We start from the raw sequence: 19,854 nt of genomic DNA, 5'->3' as shown, positions 1-19,854 counted from the left end.
CTTACCCTAAAGAGCAACTATTAAGGATTTAAACAAATGTGAACCATTTGATCAAATGTGGAAGTTTAAGTGAAGACTTCTTCCTAAGAAATGAATGATCGAAATTTAACAACAAAAGAATTTATGTTGGGTACTACCAGTGATCCATCGGGAACATCTTTATGGTAGCCCAACTATCAACAATGTTAGAGCGAAAAGGTAGCAACTGGAAAAATAAGTTAGAAAATATATTCTAGAAGGTGGGACAACTATGGTGTACGAAACCAATCCTAGCTTTCTGAAATGACAAGGAACTTGTTCGTCTATAATGACCAGTACGTAAAGGATTCAGGTGCACGTAGATGAATTGAGACGAGGTTTTCCTATGATTTTGGTTGAATGACATGAATAAGGAATTTATTGTCATCATGACGTGTGAGAGTCGTTAGCATTGTAATGAGCTTGACATTGTAGCAAATGTCTTTAGCCGAAAAGAATGTACTAATCGTTGTTGAATACGAATATTAAGTATGAATATCCATACATAACCTACAACTAAAATCTGAGAAGTTTAACTCGAGAATCTGAGAAAGAAAAGCTTCACAAGTGAAGCTTTGTGAAGACCGGATCAACAACTCAAGCTCGGGGATGATAGGATGTGATACTTTATGAACATGTAGGATGGTAGGATTTGCCACTTGAGTGGACAAATATCAAATGTGTACTTAATGCAGAATGTCAGAAAAATTCAGGACTAAGGTAATGATTAAGAAATAGTCAAGTAAAAGTAGGAACCAATGTCAATGGGAGTCATACCAAGCTACCCAAGAAACCTAAGGGTTTTGATTTTATTCAGGTAGCGGTCCACAAATTGACCAAGTCTGCCGACTTCCTGTAAATCTAAGAACCATGTGAAATGGAAAAGCTTACCAGAGCTTGCCAAAGAAATCTTCAGACTACACGAGGTGCCGAATCTATATCATTTCTCACTAAGACAGTAGATCCACCTAGTATTCTTGACATTCATTAAAAATCCTTGAGTTCCCTCCTAGACAAAAGTATAAATTATTATCCCTAATGGTCAAGATGAAAGAACCATCCTGACTTGGGTTATATGCTATGAACCTGTATGATAGACTTGTATAGTTCATGAGGTAGTTATTTCCATTAATTGATATTTCCTACAATGCTAATTATCATACCACCCTCAAGGTCACACCCTTTTAGGCTTTATACAGATGCAAGTGTTAATAGTCGATATGTTGAGGAATGATTAAAGATACGAAACCAAACAAAGAGCATGCAGGTGATCCACTATGTTTTGATACATGAATCACACAAAAGATTACAGAAAAGATTGTGTGAGCCTGGTAACGATTACCATTTGTACACGAAACGACAAAAGAGTTATGTAGACCAAAGAAATAAGTTTTTCAGCTTCCAAGTCAGAGATTGTGTAACTTTAAAAGCTTTCCCTTTAAGAAGAATGATTCGTATTAGAAATCTATTCCCACTTCCCCTGGGGAACCTCAAGTGGCTGCAACTTGCCATGCAATCGCTAGTGCTCGGCCTTAACCCTGCGATAGGTCAAGCACCTCTCAACAAACCACGCTACATCCTTTTTCATACAGGGCCACAAATTCTCTCTCTTCAGGTCCAGATACATCTTAGTAGCCCCAGGATGGATCAAAAACCTTGACTTATGCGCCTCCTCCATCAAAATGGTACGTGCTCCACCTCCAAACAGTACCCAAATCTGACCCTGAAAGGTCCAAAGTCCCCGACTATCGGTAATGAACTCTGGTATCCGCCCGATCACCCACTCTCTATTGCGGTTCTTCGGTAATATGGCCTCTGTCTGGGCCTCTCAAAAGGTGTCCAACACTGGCATCCTGACTATCAATCGCATACAAATATATCGAATTGGGGCACTCTCTACCTTACGGCTCAGTGCATCAGTTACAAAATTAGCTTTGCCTAGGTGGTACACGATCTCACATTCGTAATCCTTTACAACATCCATCCATCTTCTTTGGCGCATGTTCAGGTTGGGATGATCAATCAAGTACTTCAAACTCTTATGGTCCGTGTATATAGTACACTGAACCTCATACAAATAGTGATACCAGATCTTCAGGGAGAACACCACTGCCCCCAGCTCCAGATCGTGGGTGGGATACCTCGTCTCATGAGGCTTCAACTTCCTCAAAGAATATGCTATTACGTGCCCTCTCTGCATGAGTATCGCACCCAAACCTGATATCGATGCGTCACAATAAACAAAAAAATCTTCCATCCCTTCCTGGAGGGCTAACACCGGGGTTCGCATAATCTCTGGAAAAGTGTCTCAAACGAGGTCTGTTGCTCCAGACCCCACGAAAAAGCAACACCCTTCCGGGTCAACCTGGTGAGAGGCACGACGATCTTGGAGAAATCCTTGTTAAATTTCCGATAGTAACCGCTCAATCCTAGAAAACTCCTGATCTCGGTGGGTGATCTCGGCACCTCCCACCTCATAACCGCCTCAATTTTGGCCGATTCCATCAATATCCCATTTTGGTTAACGAGGTGTCCCAAGAACTGGACCTCTCGTAACCAAAAATCACACTTGGAGAATTTGGCGAAAAGCCTCTCCAACCTCAATACCCCGAGAATCTCTCTCAGGTGCTCCTCGTGCTGCTCTCTAGATCTCGAATATACCAGAATATCGTCGATGAACACGATTACCGATCGATCCAGCATCAGCCTGCACACCCTGTTCATGAGATCCATGAACGTTGCCGGTGCAATGGTGAGCCCAAAAGGCATCACCACGAACTCGTAATGCCCATAACGAGTTCTAAATACTGTCTTCTAGATATCTTCATCCCGCACTCTAATCTGATGATATTCATACCTCAAGTTTATCTTGGAGAACCAAGACACTCCTTGCAACTGATCGAACAGATCGTCGATCCTCGATAATGGATAACGTTTCTTGACCGTCAACTTGTTGAATTCCCGGTAATCAATGCACATCCGGTGTGAACCTTCCTTTTTATTGACAAAAGGATCGACACTCGCCATGGTGAGCTACTCGGTCTAATAAACCCCTTCCCCAGCAGCTCTTGAAGCTGCGAGGATAACTCTTGCATCTCCGGCAGCGCAAGGCGATAAGGCGCCTTGATGATAGGCACTGCCCCCGGAACCAAATCGATGCGGAACTCTACCTGCCTCTCGGGAGGCACACCCAGAAACTCCTCGGGAAAAACATCCAAGAACTCACGCACTATCGGAACATCATCAATCGAACTTTGTCACCACTGGAAATTTTGTGTCATGTAATCTATACACGCAAGTTAATGTGAATCAAAAACTTCAATCAAATACATCATACAAGTACTACAAATAGTCATCAAACAATTGGAAAGCCTAGAAGTTCTTGTTTAGGTCCACTTTGGACTAGGACTTCCTTATTGGGCCCAAATGGACCAATAAGCTTCCAATTTGACTATCATGGGCTTAGAACCCTAGTTGGGCTCTAATTGGACCCACAATCAGTTATTTTAACATATTGGGCCATTGTGGGCCTAGAATGAAATGAATTAAAAGCCTTGATCCATAATTAACCTAATCTAGCTTAATGAAAAAAAAATCACAATTTTATTTTAAAGGGCCAATGATCACCCAAACTAACTCTAATATTGGGCCTATAGGCAAAAAGCCCAAAAATCTTTCCTTCCCTCTCTATTTTCGGCCCAAGCCCAAGGATAAAGGAGGAGTTGAGTTTGGATTGCCACCTCATTTTTATTCATTGGATATCCATGCATGGAACTCACACTTCCAAGCACCTATCTCATCAAGGATCACTTCTTTTCTTTTCCCTCCCTCACTCTCGGCCGAAACACATACACACATACACAAATATCTCTCCAACTCTCTCAAGAACGCTCAAGAACACTTCCTCCCTCTCCACTCCAAAATCTCGAAATTTAGGAAGCTTTTAAGAGGATATTTCCACAAATTCTTCATCTAAGGTAAGATTATGCTTAGATCTATGAATTAGATTCTTTTTGTTATCAAAATCTTTTCCTAATCCATGCAAAACCCGTGATCTTACATCCTAGAAGCACATCAAACTCGAGATCTTCAAGAAAAGGGTGCTAAGGCCAAAAACCACCAAGTTTTCTCCCATCTTTTCTTCAAAAACCGAAATCACATCCTAAGGTGAGCTTCATACCCCCTTATTTTCTATTTTTATGAGTTTTATGGGGGGGGGGGGGAATACAAGTGAAAGTGTAGATCTATATGTGCTTTGTATGCCTTGTATGATTTCTATGCTTATATGTGTGATTTTGTGTGTTTATGATGTTGGATCTAGCCATAAACCTCTAAAAATCGAGATATAATTTATGTTAAATGATACTAGCATCAAATATAATTCTACATACAAAGTGTTCCAAGAAAAATAGCTAAATGGCTTAATAACATCTTCTTTGGGCTAAAAACAACTCAATTTTTTGACATAAAATGTTAAAAATATAAGGTTAAAGGGCCCAAAATGACATATCACGAATTCTGATGGATGAGGAGTGTCAAAACAGTTTCAATAAAACATTTTCTGGAAATATACTCATTTGGAGGATTAAAAATATAAATTTCAAGCTTAATGGGCTAAAAATGACAATTTCGGCCCAATAGGGCCCATTATGCGAAATTTTCTGTTTTGGAGGGCCAAAACTGTGTTTTTCTGTAAAACAGTGGACTACTAATGTTACAAGCACTTTTCAAAGGTATAAAATGCTTTTCAAATTTAAAAAGGACTAAAGTTGCAAAAAATTTCCAATTGGGGCCTAAATTGTAAAAACTACGAAAAAGTGGGGTTATAACCGAGAAAACTGCAATTTCAGGAACTTAAATTGTTTTCAATGAAAAATATGCTGAGAAATATTAATTTCAATAATTTTTGGTGTTAAAATGTCAAGAAAAATGATTTAAGGACCAAACCGGAAAGTTATTTAATTAGAGGGTTGAAAAAGTAAATTTTACAAACAATGAGGGGCTGAAAACAAAAAACTTTCAAGGCTAACTCAATACACGCAACTTGATCAAATATTGGCACCGCGACTACCGACACAATACACAACAATACCAAAAATTGTTGTTAAACGAATTGATTCGGTCTCGAATCAATAATAATCCAAAACTGCTAACACAACGATAACTCGACTCATACACGAAAACATTTGGTAATTCAATACACACGTGAGAGTTCACAGATGTCTACGCACCATCTTTGGGCCCCAAAGTGTAAAATCTTGTTTGTTGGGCCTGGCTAGCCCAATGACCTGATCTTAAGGCCTGAAGACTTCTACCTTACGAGTTGTTGGGTCTTACATGATCTAACACAGCGTAAAAGGACTTTCAATGGCATTTATACTATTGATCCCCAAGGGTCCTATGGTATTGCTAGTAAAGTCGGTATTTTATGCGAGGCGGGTCAAGGGCCCCTCGTACCTTTTTTTTATCCCCAACTGGTTAATGGAGTCATCGGGGTCTTCGTGTCCTCTTTCTCTTCGGATGTGGGATTACTCGAAGTCAGGGCGGTCGGATAACGTGATTAGTACGAACAACGCCTACGGGATCGTTAGTATAGTTATAAACGGGTCGTTTGTGTAACGCGTGTTTATAGCAATTAATCATGCACAGAAATAATCCGATGTCGCCTGGAATTAATGACTTCACGCGCTGCAACGGTTTTATCTTTAACTTCATGGAATTCAAAGAATTAGGAAAACATCGGGTTTTCCTAGGGTTTTTCAATACACACGTTTTTCAAAATGTACACAATTTTGATGAACATTTTTCTTACAACTATAGAAACAAACAAGCATACCTATGGATCTTCACAAACGTTTTCAAAAGCTCTTTTAAGAAAATATCGGATTTTCTGGTGGTTTTCAAAATGATACAGAACATTGCTTTTCAAATACCGCTTATGAACTCACCAACATTTCACATGTTGACGTTTTTCAAAATACTTGTATTCTCAGGTAACTAGTGATTCAAAGGAAAAATGTACTCAGTGATGGCTTGCAGTTTACTTATTAACGAGTCGAACAATTTATTTTTGGCAATGTAATGTTTAAACAATGTACTTCATGTAAACTTTATCGGTTGTACTATATTAATGCATGGTGACGAATGTTGTTATGTTCCATATATATTCAATGTTATGGTATTCAATTAAGTCACGACAGCCCTCGGATGTTTCCGCTGTCTGGTTCGGGGGTGTGACAAACTTGGCCTCCCAGCAGCCACTTGTGTATCCATCACGCAGGCTACGAACCCGCTGCAGCCCTCCTGTAAACTCTATCTCCCTCTAGCAGCCGAACAAAATGCTGACCCACATCGGGTACCCACGCCGTACACTGTAAGTACTCCCCCACATGGGTCTCGTATCGTCACCAACTATCGCTCGCAATCTATAACAACCCCAAATCGGCTCAACCAATCCATGCTCACTATGACACACACGTCCCCCATCACAATCAGGACCAGGTCTCTTATAAACTCAACAACAAAAATCTCGAGTACACATCCTCGAATCACATCCATAGCATACACTGCTTGCTCGTCAGCTATAGAAACTCGTAGAGGTCAACTTAACGCCTCTCACCGGATACTGATGTGTCGACTAAACGCTAATGAAACAAATGACCGACTTGCACCCGAGTCGAATAACACCAAAGCAGGTACAGAATTCACAAGAAAAGTACCTACGCATATCATAAAAAAGCACCATATCATTACTCAGCATAAATAAATGAAAGAATACGTACCAGCCACGACATCGGGCGTTGCGCATACCTCCTCCGTGGTCAACTGGAAAGCTCTCCCGCTATCTTTCGGTGCCTCGGCCTTCCCTGGCCGTCCCTCAATAACTCGCACAGACCCTTGTGCTGACCCCTGTAGCAGCTGTGGACACTCGACCTTCCGATGGGCCGTCTGGTTGCAATGAAAGCAAACCTTGAATCCCTTGGGGTAATCGTTGGCTATATGCCCCTCCTTCCCACATTTGTAGCAAGCACCCGATCGAGAAACCCCATCATGTCCCTTTCCACACTTCCCGCAAGTGCGGCCCTTTTGGCCTCCAGATCTTGAATCATCGGGCTATGCGCACTTGGCTGCCGACTATGATTGTGTCGGCCACCGATCCTTCCCCTGAGACTCGGCCTCCTCCCTGGCCTGAGTCTCCAACTCAATCTCCTTCTTCCAGGCATTTTCCTAGAGCTCACCAAATATCCGGTAAGTCAAGTTCGCTATGAACTCCTAAATATCCCTCCTCAGTATGCCCAGATAACGACTCATGTGTGCATGCTCGGTAGACACCTGCTCAAGACAGAACATCGCCCTCTCATGAATTTTCCTAATAACCACAGTAACAAAATCAGTACCCTGCTTGAGGGTCAAAAACTCCTGGGCCAATCTTTCCGCCTCCACCGGGGGAACATACTCATCTCTGAACATGGTGGTGAACCTCTCCCACATCACCTCTGAAAGCTCTGCAAGAGTGAAGTTTGCTATCACGAACTTCCACCAGTCCTTAGCTCCCAAGCGCAATTGGTTCACCGCGAACCGTACCCTCAGATGCTCCAGACATGAAAACGTGTAGAAGCATCCCTCGATATAAAAAATCCATCTCATCGCAGCGATCGGATCATGTGCCCCGTCAAACTCCGGTGGCTTCATGTTACTGAACTCCTGAAACAACAACGAGTCACCTCCCTGAGGTCTAGCAGCAACCATAGTTGCAGTAGCTACAGCAGCCACAGCCTCAGTAACCGATGCGTACCGCTCATCAAAAGTCTTAATCAATGTGGTCTTGATAGACCCAAACATCTTCAGAATCTCGACTCGAATCGTCACTGCCACCTCATCGTGAATCATCTGACGAAACTCCTTGTCGCTCACGTCGCTCGTCTCAGGTCTGTGGTGTGTCCCAACCATGATGTCTCTAAAACACAGTATAAAAATATCAGAGACTCACTCGAGCATACTCACACTCAATAATTTAATCCTATTTGTTCCCTAGTATCCTAAGGATTCTTACTTGGACTGCGCACTAATCTGGTGTCTTTAGTAGTACGGGCCCTATACTACCGTCCACACCGCATCAGTATTCACCCCAAGTCTTCTTCCTTGGATCCCATATAACAAGTACTCTACATCTCGCTAGCATAGGCTACCCTTTCGGTAGGCCTCTCATAAGCTCCTCACTGCTACCTACTCACTCTCGAGCATCTAATAGCAACAGAAATCTTCCTAGGCTAAGGCATCACAAATCTGGCCACTCTAGTCCTAATATGAATACCTAGCCTACTTTAGAAAAATTGTTTATTTTATGAAAAACTTTCTCAAATCCTCAGTTTGAGTTCAAATACACACGAAGATTGTTGGAATAGTGTCTAAGGCTGCAACTATATTAGGCAAGTATTTGACCCGATAGTGCATGGTCCTTTTGGGTTACCTTCACCATAGCAACTTGGTAGGATGATTTATTATGAGAGAATAGATATTATTAATATATTATGAGAATAATATAATGAATAATAATATTGTTATTTGATTAATATAAGTCATAGATTAATTAGTATTAATTTGGTGACTTAAAGAGTTTAATTAAATAAGAGGGTATAAACTGTCAATTGTTGATAGTTACACTTTAAGCTATAAATCCTTATTGGAAAGAGGGTGGACGATTTCTAGGGCTAGGATAAGCCTAAAATCATCAATGGCTTATCTTTGGAAAGGATTAGGATTACTTAGAGTCTAAGTTATCCAATTAGGGTTTAAGGGTGAAACCCTAGGAGCCTTACAAGTATAAATAGACCCCTTGGGATAAGGAAATCGGCACCTCCTGTACAGCAAGGATACACTTGCCGATTTCCTCCTCTCTCCTCTCTCTCAAATAATTCTCTTTGCTAGTTGGTGTTTGTAAGCCATTAGAGGAGTGACAATAGTGACTCTATAGCTCTAAGAACAAGAAGATCAAACAAGTGTTTCAAGGTATGCTTCTAACTTTGGCTTTGTATTGTTCTTATACCTAATTAGCCATTAGGAGTCTTGGATTCAATGCATGTTTAATTTGAGAAGCCTAGATCCAAGCATTAGGAATGTATGCGTACATAGGAATGTTCTTATGTACAAAACCCATTAGTGGTATCAGAGCCTAGATTGGTTTCTATTAAATTGATGCTTAATTGTTTGAATGTTAACTGCAAAATTCGATTTTTGTGGTTCTGAGTCATGGACTCGGCGAGTCCCATAGTGGACTCGGCGAGTTGGCCTGACTTGGCGAGTCCAGTTTGGGTACTCGGCGAGTCCGAGCGTCAGGAAGAGCCAAAATCGGATTTTTTCATATTTATCTTATGCAAACTTACCTTTATCATATTAGATCAACCCAAATCCGATTTTATGATATATATGACTATATTTTTGATCTAATTGAAGATATTTATCAATTAATAAAATATTTAATTTCCTTATATGATAATTATTAATTATTTTTATTAAATTGGCAAATTGTTTTTCAAGAAATCATAAATAAATCAAATATGGATAATTATGTGATCAATTGTTAATTTGAATTATTTGTTATTTGATCCTTTATGTTTTAAATGTTTAAAACTTGCGCTCAAGTTTTGAAATTTATATTTTGTGATTAAAAGTTTAATTTAGACAATTTAAATTTCAAACCCTAGAATTTTTTCAAGTTTAAAATCCAACCCTATACTAATATAATATTACAAGATTAATATCTATATATGTATAACTTAAATGCTAGTCTTAAATTAATAAAATATTTAATTTCCTTATATGATAATTATTAATTATTTTGATTAAATTGGTAAATTGTTTTTCAAGAAATCATAAATAAATCAAATATGGATAATTATGTGATCAATTGTTAATTTGAATTATTTGTTATTTGATCATTTATGTTTTAAATGTTTAAAACTTGCCCTCAAGTTTTGAAATTTATATTTTGTGATTAAAAGTTTAATTTAGACAATTTAAATTTCAAACCCTAGAATTTTTTCAAGTTTAAAATCCAACCCTATACTAATATAATACTACAAGATTAATATCTATATATGTATAACTTAAATGCTAGTCTTACCGTTAGTAGGTCTCATTCACGAAGCCGGTCTATAAGATGGGTATAAGGTCGCGGCCTATAAAATGGCGCTTAATGGGTGTACACTCACACCCACCGCTTGCTTGATCGGTGGAGGGTCGTTAGCCGAACGGGTAGGATAGGGAAGCCTCATCCTCTCATTAAAACTATAATAAAAAATACAAAGTAACTACATGTTTTCTTAAAATTTCCCAACCTTAGTTACTTTAGGAAAAGTGAACTGATGCAATCCCATAAAATAACACTTTGCACCTTGCTAAGAAGTTTGTGGAGCGTGTGTGGTTTACTGGCACACTAATTGGTTCTAAGCGAAGGTGGCAAAGGGTGATTCATTGTTTATCATAGTTCGATGGAGCGTATGTGGTTTACCGGCACATTGAATAGGTGATCGTTACACTGAAGGCACCATGTGAATTTGCATGGTAATTCACACCCGCTTTGTGATCCTCGGTATCCCAGTCACAAACAAGAGGGGCATATCGAGATTTAAACATGCCATTGAAAAGTTTCAATGAATCTCATCCGAACCTAGGAATTCTCGATACATTTAGGGCTTAAAGTTATGTTTTTCATGGTGGAGAATTAGTGAATCGTCATTCACTTACCTTCAAAATTGTTTGCATATTAGATTACGACATCCCTTTTCTAATGTGTAAATATTGTTGTTGGATCCTAGCCCTAATTTTTCTTATTGGGTGATAATTAGGGATTCACATTCTAATCAATCTTTGTCCTTTCTATTGTAGATGTCGAACACTAACAACGCTGCTGCTAGTTCATTCACTTTGATGAGCCTTTCTCAAAAGGTCACCTTTGATGGAACGAACTTTAGGGAATGGATAAGATACATTCGCACGATTGATCGCTATGAGGATAAGGAGTATGTCCTCGATGAGAAGCTCGAGAAAATCAACCCCGAAATCGCTACTCCCACCGAAATGACCGCTTTTGAAACTCACGAGAGTGATGCTACGAAGGTACATTACATCATGATCGCAACTATGAACTCCGAATTCCAAAAGTCCTACGAGGACATGTATTCGTACGAAATGCACCAAGACTTATTGGAGAGATACCATCAAAACACGAGACAAAAGCGTTATGAGATTTTCACTAACATGATTTCCGCTAAGATGGGTCATGGAGAGTCTCTTACCGTGCACCTGCAAAAGATGCAAAGGTATGTCGACCGCCTTCGCAAGTTAAACGTTGACTTTGGGGAAGATTTGGCGATCGACATGGTGCTTCACTCTTTTCCTCCAAGTTACAATCAATTTAGGATGACCTATCACATGAACAAAGAAGAGGTCACCCTAAGCAAACTCCAAGGTCTCATGAGGGTTGCTGAGATCGTCGCCTGTAACCAAGATTGGAGTGTATTCTTTAGTGATTAGGAATGGTTTGTCTTTAGATTTGAACAATTGTTGCTATTCGCCAGAAATGGCTAGAAACATCATTTCATTTCATGGTTTGTTTAGACAAGGTTTTAGATTTTATTTTAATAATGAGAATGGTTCTATTTTACCTTATCTGAATGGTGTCTTTTACTTTGAAGCTATACCATGTAATGGAATTTATGAAACTGTTATGATTGTTGATAACTTAGGAAATGATGTTTTATGCATGGATTCTTCCAATAGTATAGACAAGGCATCCTTATGGCATTGTCGTCTTGGACATGTCAACAAGAAACCCATAGCCCAACTCCAAAAGGATGGAGTGTTGGAGTCATTCGATCTTAGGGAAGATGACATATACGAGTCTTGTTTAATTGGAAAGATGACTAAGTCACCCTTCGCTGGTACGTGGGTGAGGGATGAGGGTCTATTGGACCTCATACATACCGATGTGTGTGGACCATTTAGATCTACCACGAAGGATGGAAACCGCTTCTACATGACTTTTACCGATGACTATAGTAGATATGGGTATATCTACATAATCAAGCAAAATTCAGAAACTTTTGAAAAGTTCAAAGAGTTAAAAAATGAAGTGGAGAATCAATTGGGCAGGAAGATCAAGATGCTTCGATCCGATCGAGGAGGAGAGTACCTAAGTCTTGAATTCCACGATTATCTCAAGGAGTGTGGAATAGTTTCACAATTAACACCACCTAGGACACCACAATTGAATGGTGTGGCAGAAATGCGTAATCGAACCTTGTTAGACATGGTTCGCTCTATGATGAGTCGTGCTTCGCTATCTATCTCTTTTTGGGGGTATGCCTTAGAGACTGCCGCCCATATCCTTAACCAGGTCCCTACTAAGAAGGTTGCCAAAACACCTCACAAGATGTGGACGGGGAAAGCTCCTTCGTTAGCACATATCAAGGTTTGGGGTTGCGAGGCTTTCGTAAGACGAGATACTCACGACAAGCTCGAACCTCGTAGTGAGCGATGTATTTTCATCGGCTACCCGCAGAAATCCTTTGGATATATCTTCTATATACCAAAGGACAATGTTGTCTTTGTTGCGAGGAGAGGAGTTCTCCGAGAGCGAGAACTCATAGGACAAGGAGACAGTGGGAGGCAAATCGATCTTGAAGAGATTCAAGAGTCGACAGATGAAGGAACCTCTACCGCTGGAGCTCAACCCGAAGAGGAAACTCCGGTTGAACCGATTGACGTATCATTACCTCTTAGACGTTCCGAAAGAGTTAGAGTTCAACCCTAGTTGTATGGTTTTCATATTACTACCAAAGGGGACACGTATATTAGTGATAGTACACTAATAAACCTTGATGAACCTAATAGCTATAAGGAAGCCATGGCAGGCCTGGAGTCTGCGAAATGGAAAGAGGCAATGGATAGCGAGATCCAATCCATGTATGATAACCAAGTTTGGAATTTGGTTGATAATGTGCCTGGACGTAAGACCGTTGGGTGCAAATGGATCTTCAAGAAGAAGACCGACGTGGATGGAAAGGTACACACGTATAAAGCATGAGTGGTTGCGAAGGGCTTTACTCAAACTCCCAGAGTTGACTATGAAGAGACCTTCTCACCAGTTGCGAAGATAAAATCTATTAGAGTGATGCTAGCTATTGCTGCATTTCATGATTATGAGATTTGGCAAATGGATGTCAAGACCGCTTTCCTTAACGGGAAGTTGGCTGAGGATGTTTACATGGCTCAGCCAGAGGGGTTTGTGGATCCGAAGCATCCAAATAGAATGTGTAAGCTTGAGAAGTCCGTTTATGGACTAAAGCAAGCGTCTCACAGATGGAATCTTTGCTTCGATGAGAAAGTCAAAGAGTTTGGATTTGTACGAAGCGAAGATGAATCGTGTGTATATGTCAAAGCCAGTGGGAGTGTAGTAAGCTTCCTCGTTCTATATGTCGATGACGTATTACTCATAGGAAACGACGTCCCGACTCTGCAGGAGGTCAATGAAGGACCTCGGAGAGGCTTCCTATATTTTGGGATTAAGGATAGTAAGAGAGAGAAGTAAGAGACTAATAGGACTTAGTCAGAACACTTACTTAGAGAAGGTACTAAAACATTTTAGTGTGGAAAACTCGAAGAAGGGAGAATTACCGATACAAAGTAATGCCAAGTTGAGTAAGACTCAAAGTCCATGTACCGAAGCCGAGATAGCTGAAATGAGCCGAGTTCCATACGCTTCCGCAGTTGGCTCAATCATGTACGCTATGACTTGTACTCGCCCTAATGTAGCCTTTGCTTTGAGCATGGTTAGTACATATCAAGGGAACCCTGGCAGAGCCCATTGGATTGCGGTGAAGAATATCCTTAAGTACCTTCGGAGGATGAAGGAATGGTTCTTATTCCTCGGAGCGAGTGATGACTTGAAGGTGCGAGGGTATAGTGATGCTATCTTTCAGACCGACAGGGACAACTACTGTTCGCAGTCGGGCTGGGTCTTTACCCTGAATGGAGGAGCAGTAACTTGGAAAAGTTCCAAGCAGGAAACCGTAGCTGATTCAACGTGCGAATCATAGTACATTGCATCGAGAGAAGCATCGAAGGAGGGAATATGGCTGAAGAACTTCATTGGTGATCTTGGAGTTGTACCTGCCATAAAGGAGCCCATGGAGATTTTATGGGATATTGAAGGAGCAGTTGCCTCAACCAAGGAACCAAGAGATCATGGTAGATCATGACATATCAAAAGAAAATATCACTTTATTAGACATCGTGTAGAAGAAGGACAACTCGCAGTGAAGAGGATATCATCAGAAGATAACCTAGCAGATCCGCTTACAAAGGGACTGAGCAGGGTTAAGCATTTGCAGCATGCTAGGAGTATTGGGCTGAAGGATGATATTAGCATAGATTAGATAGTATTAGAAACGTATAATAAATAAATGTAATTAACATTTGATGATTAAATAAAGGAGTTTTATTTATAAGTAATGTTACTGTCTTAGGTTAATTGTTTAACTATTGTTTCACTTTGCATGTTTTGACTTCCAGAATAATTGAGTTTATTAAGAATACTAAAATTGTTCAAATTGTCCACAATCGTTCATATGTCGGAAGTAGATATGAATGAAGATTTTCATGAATAGGTTTGTAGATTGTCTAAATGGTTTTACACATAGCAAAAGATTGCTGCAACGTTCATGAGTGCTTATGAACTGGTTTTGAGCATTTGAACATACCCGCGCTTGTTGGAATCACCTTATGGAATGTTATAAAAAGGGTGATCGCAAGACGATAATATCATATAGTCTTAAAACCTAGATATATGGTTTGTTATTTGCTAATTGATTGTACATTCATAATGTGAAAACGTATTGGTAAGTCGATTTTATAAAACGCATTGTTGTGTATAGTTGATTAATGAACAAGTAAATGCATATAAGTTGAAGTTTATCTGAAATTTTATCTTAAGAAGGAACAAGTGATATCTCGGCCGCTTGATGATTTGATTTGACTTATGTGACGGGCCCGGTCAGAACTGAATTGATGTGTTCGATTAAGTTCTATGTAAAACAAAATCAGAGATCGAGAAAACCAAATGCTAGACTAATCATTCCAAAGAATTGTCAGCATGATATCTAACAGAGGACTGTACGATCCCTTATCTAAAGGACGAGATTGATTAGATCAAAGTTTGACAGCGTCTTTGAGAGCTACGATTTCAAATTAGATTGTACTTGTGCATATAGTTACTAGACTTATCTAAGTGGGAGACTGTTGGAATAGTGTCTAAAGCTGCAACTATATTAGGCAAGTATTTGACCTGATTGTGCATGGTCCTTTTCAGTTGCCTTCACCATAGCAACTTGGTAGGATGATTTATTATAAGAGAATAGATATTATTAATATATTATGAGAATAATATAATGAATAATATTATTGTTATTTGATTAATATAAGTCATAGATTAATTAGTATTAATTTGGTGACTTAAAGAGATTAATTAAATAAGAGGGTATAAACTATCAATTGTTGATAGTTACACTTTAAGCTGTAAATCCTTATTGGAAAGAGGGTAGATGATTTCTAGGGCTAGGATAAGCATAAAATCATCCATGGCTTATCTTTGGAAAGGATTAGGATTACTTAGAGTCTATGTTATTCAATTAGGGTTTAAGGGTGAAACCCTAGGAGCCTTACAAGTATAAATAGACCCCTTGGGATAGGGAAATCGGCACCTCCTCTACAGCAAGGATAACCTGGCCGATTTCCTCCTCTCTCCTCTCTCTCAAATCATTCTCTTTGCTAGTTGGTGTTTGTAAGCCATTAGAAGAGTGACAATTATGACACTATAGGTCTAAGAACAAGAAGATCAAACAAGTGTTTCAAGGTATGCTTCTAACTCTGGTTTTGTATTGTTCTTATAGCTAATTAGCCATTAGGAGTCTTGGATTCAATGCATGTTTAATTAGAGAAACCTAGATCCAAGCATTAGGGTTTGTATGCACACATAGGAATGTTCTTATGTACAAAACCCATCAAATATGCACCCGAATCCCTCAAACCAAGGCTCTGATACCAACTTGTAACGACGTGAATTTTCAAAACAAGTTTTCATTTTTAAAACATACATTCGTTCACAAGATAATATCAAAACATAATGTATCCAATGTTATCATAACAATATAAATCCCAGAATCTCAAAACATGAACTCCATGAGTGTGTACAGATGACGTCGGCGCCTTCCCGCGATCCTCGCTAGAACCTAAAACACATAACACATAACACGGTAAGCATAAATGCTTAGTGAGTTCTCTAAAATACCACATACAACACAAACGATATTCCAGGCCATAACTTTGTGGGAGCTTCTGGTCCAAGTGTCTCAGGGGACTTCCGTCCCGAATCCCGGTAGACCTTCCGGTCCTACCCTTATCGACGTTTCGGTCCATAACCTCCTGACCTTTCGGTCCATGTCATCTTGACCTTCCGGTCCATATCATACATAACATACATAACAGATACATATCATATAACAACATATAATACATACATCTCATAGCATATAAGACCTTCTAGTCACACATAGGTACCCTTCCAGGTACAATATAGTGAGAAGACTCACCTCGGGTAACTCGGTAAATCTCGGACTCGGTAAACGGGGAACGCGACCCCTTACGCTGCGCATACTAGGATGATGCCCCACGTAAATCCCAGTTTCATGCTCCTTTAATTTGTGGGTCTTAATCGGTTAAGACAAATACTCATACTTCAGATCTGATTTCGCAAAGGTCACTTAATCCATGAAGTCGAAGCCTTTAAGCCTTTGCATGGCTGTAAAGGTCCTTAATCACTCTAACACCTTTCCTCTTTCCTCATAAAGTCTAGATCTCATGCATGGATCACTATTAACGTTCAAGATTTGATTTTTATGAATCCACAACTCATAATACTCTGGAATAGAGTAAATCTAAGCTGATGGAGACCTTTTTCTCATAAAGTATCAACCTTCGGACCAAAAACCCTAATAATTGGTCCATGAAGCACAAATCAACAATAACAAGGAAAGCTCTGAGCTTTTTACCTCCAAATGAAGCTTCTTTCTTCTGTAGAACTCAGATCCAAGCTTGCACTCCAACTTCTAGCCTCCAGAAGAGCCTCCTTTTCTTCTCCTCTAGCACACAAAGGCACTTTTAACTCAATAATCCTCACACACTAGCTTGGAATGAATATATAACTCTATTAGGGTTTCTCTCTAAGGAATGATGGCTGGAGATATGACCAACACATTCCTTTTATAGTCCACAAGCCACAATTAGGGTTTGCATCTGGGCTCGCTACGCCCAGCGTACCTAGGCGAGTCCGCGTCCAAATTAACCGCAATAGTACGCATAGCGTACTCCTCAGTACACCCAGCGTACTCATCGGCTATAACATTACTTCAGGGATTAATGTTGACAACTTGAAAAGAATAAGGACTAAATGATTGTACCTGAATTTTGGGATTACATATATATATATATATATATATATATATATATATATATATATATATATATATCTTGTAATATTATAGTAGTATAGGGTGTATTTTAAACACTTCAATATATTAGGGTTTTCATTTCAATTTAAAATTTCAAAATTTAAAACCTTTTAAATTTTAAAATTTTAAATATTAAAATTATTGATTTAATAATTATCTTTAAATTAAACAATTAATTTTAATTCTCAAATCTCGAAGTATTATCTTTTAAATTAAACAACTAATTTAACCTAATCCCTTCGATCCCCTAAAATTCGAAAATATTGGACGGGATAATTCAAAATCTTTAATTATCATGTTTAAACATTTAAAAGATAATTACAAGATATGACATTATCCTAAACCCTAAAATTAGGATCTTATCTTGGGGAAGGAGGCCAAATTTGAAAACCCTAGGGTTTACAAACCCTAGAATTCGAAATCTTGGAATAAGGAAAGGGTTTGAAAAACCCTTATCAAAATTTCGAAAATCAGGGTTCAAGAACCATAATTTTGAAAATCATGCATCCTAGGGTTTATTGCCATAAACCCTAAATTGTCAAACTCATACAATTGTGTAATTCTTATTGAAAACAAAAACCATATGCTCTGATACCACTGATGGGTTTTATACAAACAATCCTATGTGTGCAAGCAACCCTAGCGATTGGATCTATATTTTCACTATTAGATACACAACATTAAGAACATATGAAAAACCCTAGCATGCTCCTAGGTATTTCGAAATTTATATTGTAAAAGGGATTACATACCTCTTTATGTTATGTAGTAATAGCAACGTAAATCTTGATTCTCCTTATCCTTGAAACCAAGTACCACAGGTGCAGTACCTCTAATGTCTCACAAACACCAAGAACAAATGGACAGGCAAGAGAGAGAGAGAGAGAGAGAGAGAGAGAGAGAGAGAGAGAGAAAGAGAGAAAGAATGGGGAAGCTACAAAATTTGGCCTTAGGGTTCTTAGAGAAGCAAGTGGACAATTTCTGTACCCTAGGGGCCTTATTTATACTATAAGCAGCTAAGGTTTCCTCCAAAACCCTAATAGACAGCTTAGACATTAAGCAACCCATGGAACCTTCTAGAATAAGGCCATGAACGAAAATATGATGGGCTCCCATCATAATTTCATTCATCCCTTTGTCTCATTGGGTTTCCCAAACCAAAATCCAACTATCACACATTTGACAATTTAAGTCGCTTTATTCAATTAATCTCTTTTAGTCACAAAATTAATTCTTAATTAATTTATGACTAATATTAATTAAATAATATGATTTCTCTTTTAAAATAGTATTCTTATAATATATTAATAAACCATAATAACCTATTTCTCTATTATTTCTCCAATCAAGTTGCTTTGGCGAAGGCAACCCAAAAGGACCATGCACAACCAGGTCAAGTAGTTACCAAATATGGTTACAGGCTTAGATACTAATCCAACAGATAGTACTCTGGTATGCGTAGGACTCGTACACAAGAACATAATAATACCCTGGCACAAGCAGCACCTAAGACACAAGGCTTTGAAAAGGACTTCGTACATAAATTGTACTTTTGTACGTAAGACGTACTACACCGATCATCGATCTCACCACACCCATACTCTTAATAAAGGCTACCCAATGTCCAAACTTAATTGAACTAAACATCCCTTTTTAAGTCTTAACCCATCACTAGGCAAACCTACAATGCTTATAATCAATTTTCGATACTATCTCCGTTTAGGTAACGCTAACTAGTGTAGACTTAACACAAAGTTTTAAGTAATAATATATATACACATCTTAACACATATTGAACCATAACTGGTTCGCACGTTGTATATCATCAAATATATATCTAACACATATCTCGAGTAATAACAAATATTTCATATGCATATATATATATATATATATATATATATATATATATATATATATATATATATATATATATATATATATATTTAATACTTCACTCAATACTTGTATTAAAATCATGTCCATGAAAGGAACTATGCACATGATACCTTATCGGATGTACACATACTTCAAAAATACATAATCCATACTCCCGGATCTAAAATTTACCTCCTTACCTAATACATATTCCTGGATCGGGTATGTCTAATATATCTTAATAAACAAACAAACAATATACATATACACATATTCCTGGATCTGGTATGTCTAATCTATCTTAATAAACAAACAAGCAATATACATATACACATAGCACGTATCTTATATAATACTGCATATCTATGTGTAAGATGAAAGGGACTATACA

Source organism: Lactuca saligna, chromosome 3 (genome assembly GCF_052625555.1).
Source record: "Lactuca saligna cultivar CGN05327 chromosome 3, ASM5262555v1, whole genome shotgun sequence".
Taxonomy (NCBI): domain Eukaryota; kingdom Viridiplantae; phylum Streptophyta; class Magnoliopsida; order Asterales; family Asteraceae; genus Lactuca; species Lactuca saligna.
Note: the sequence above shows the minus strand (reverse complement) of the source record.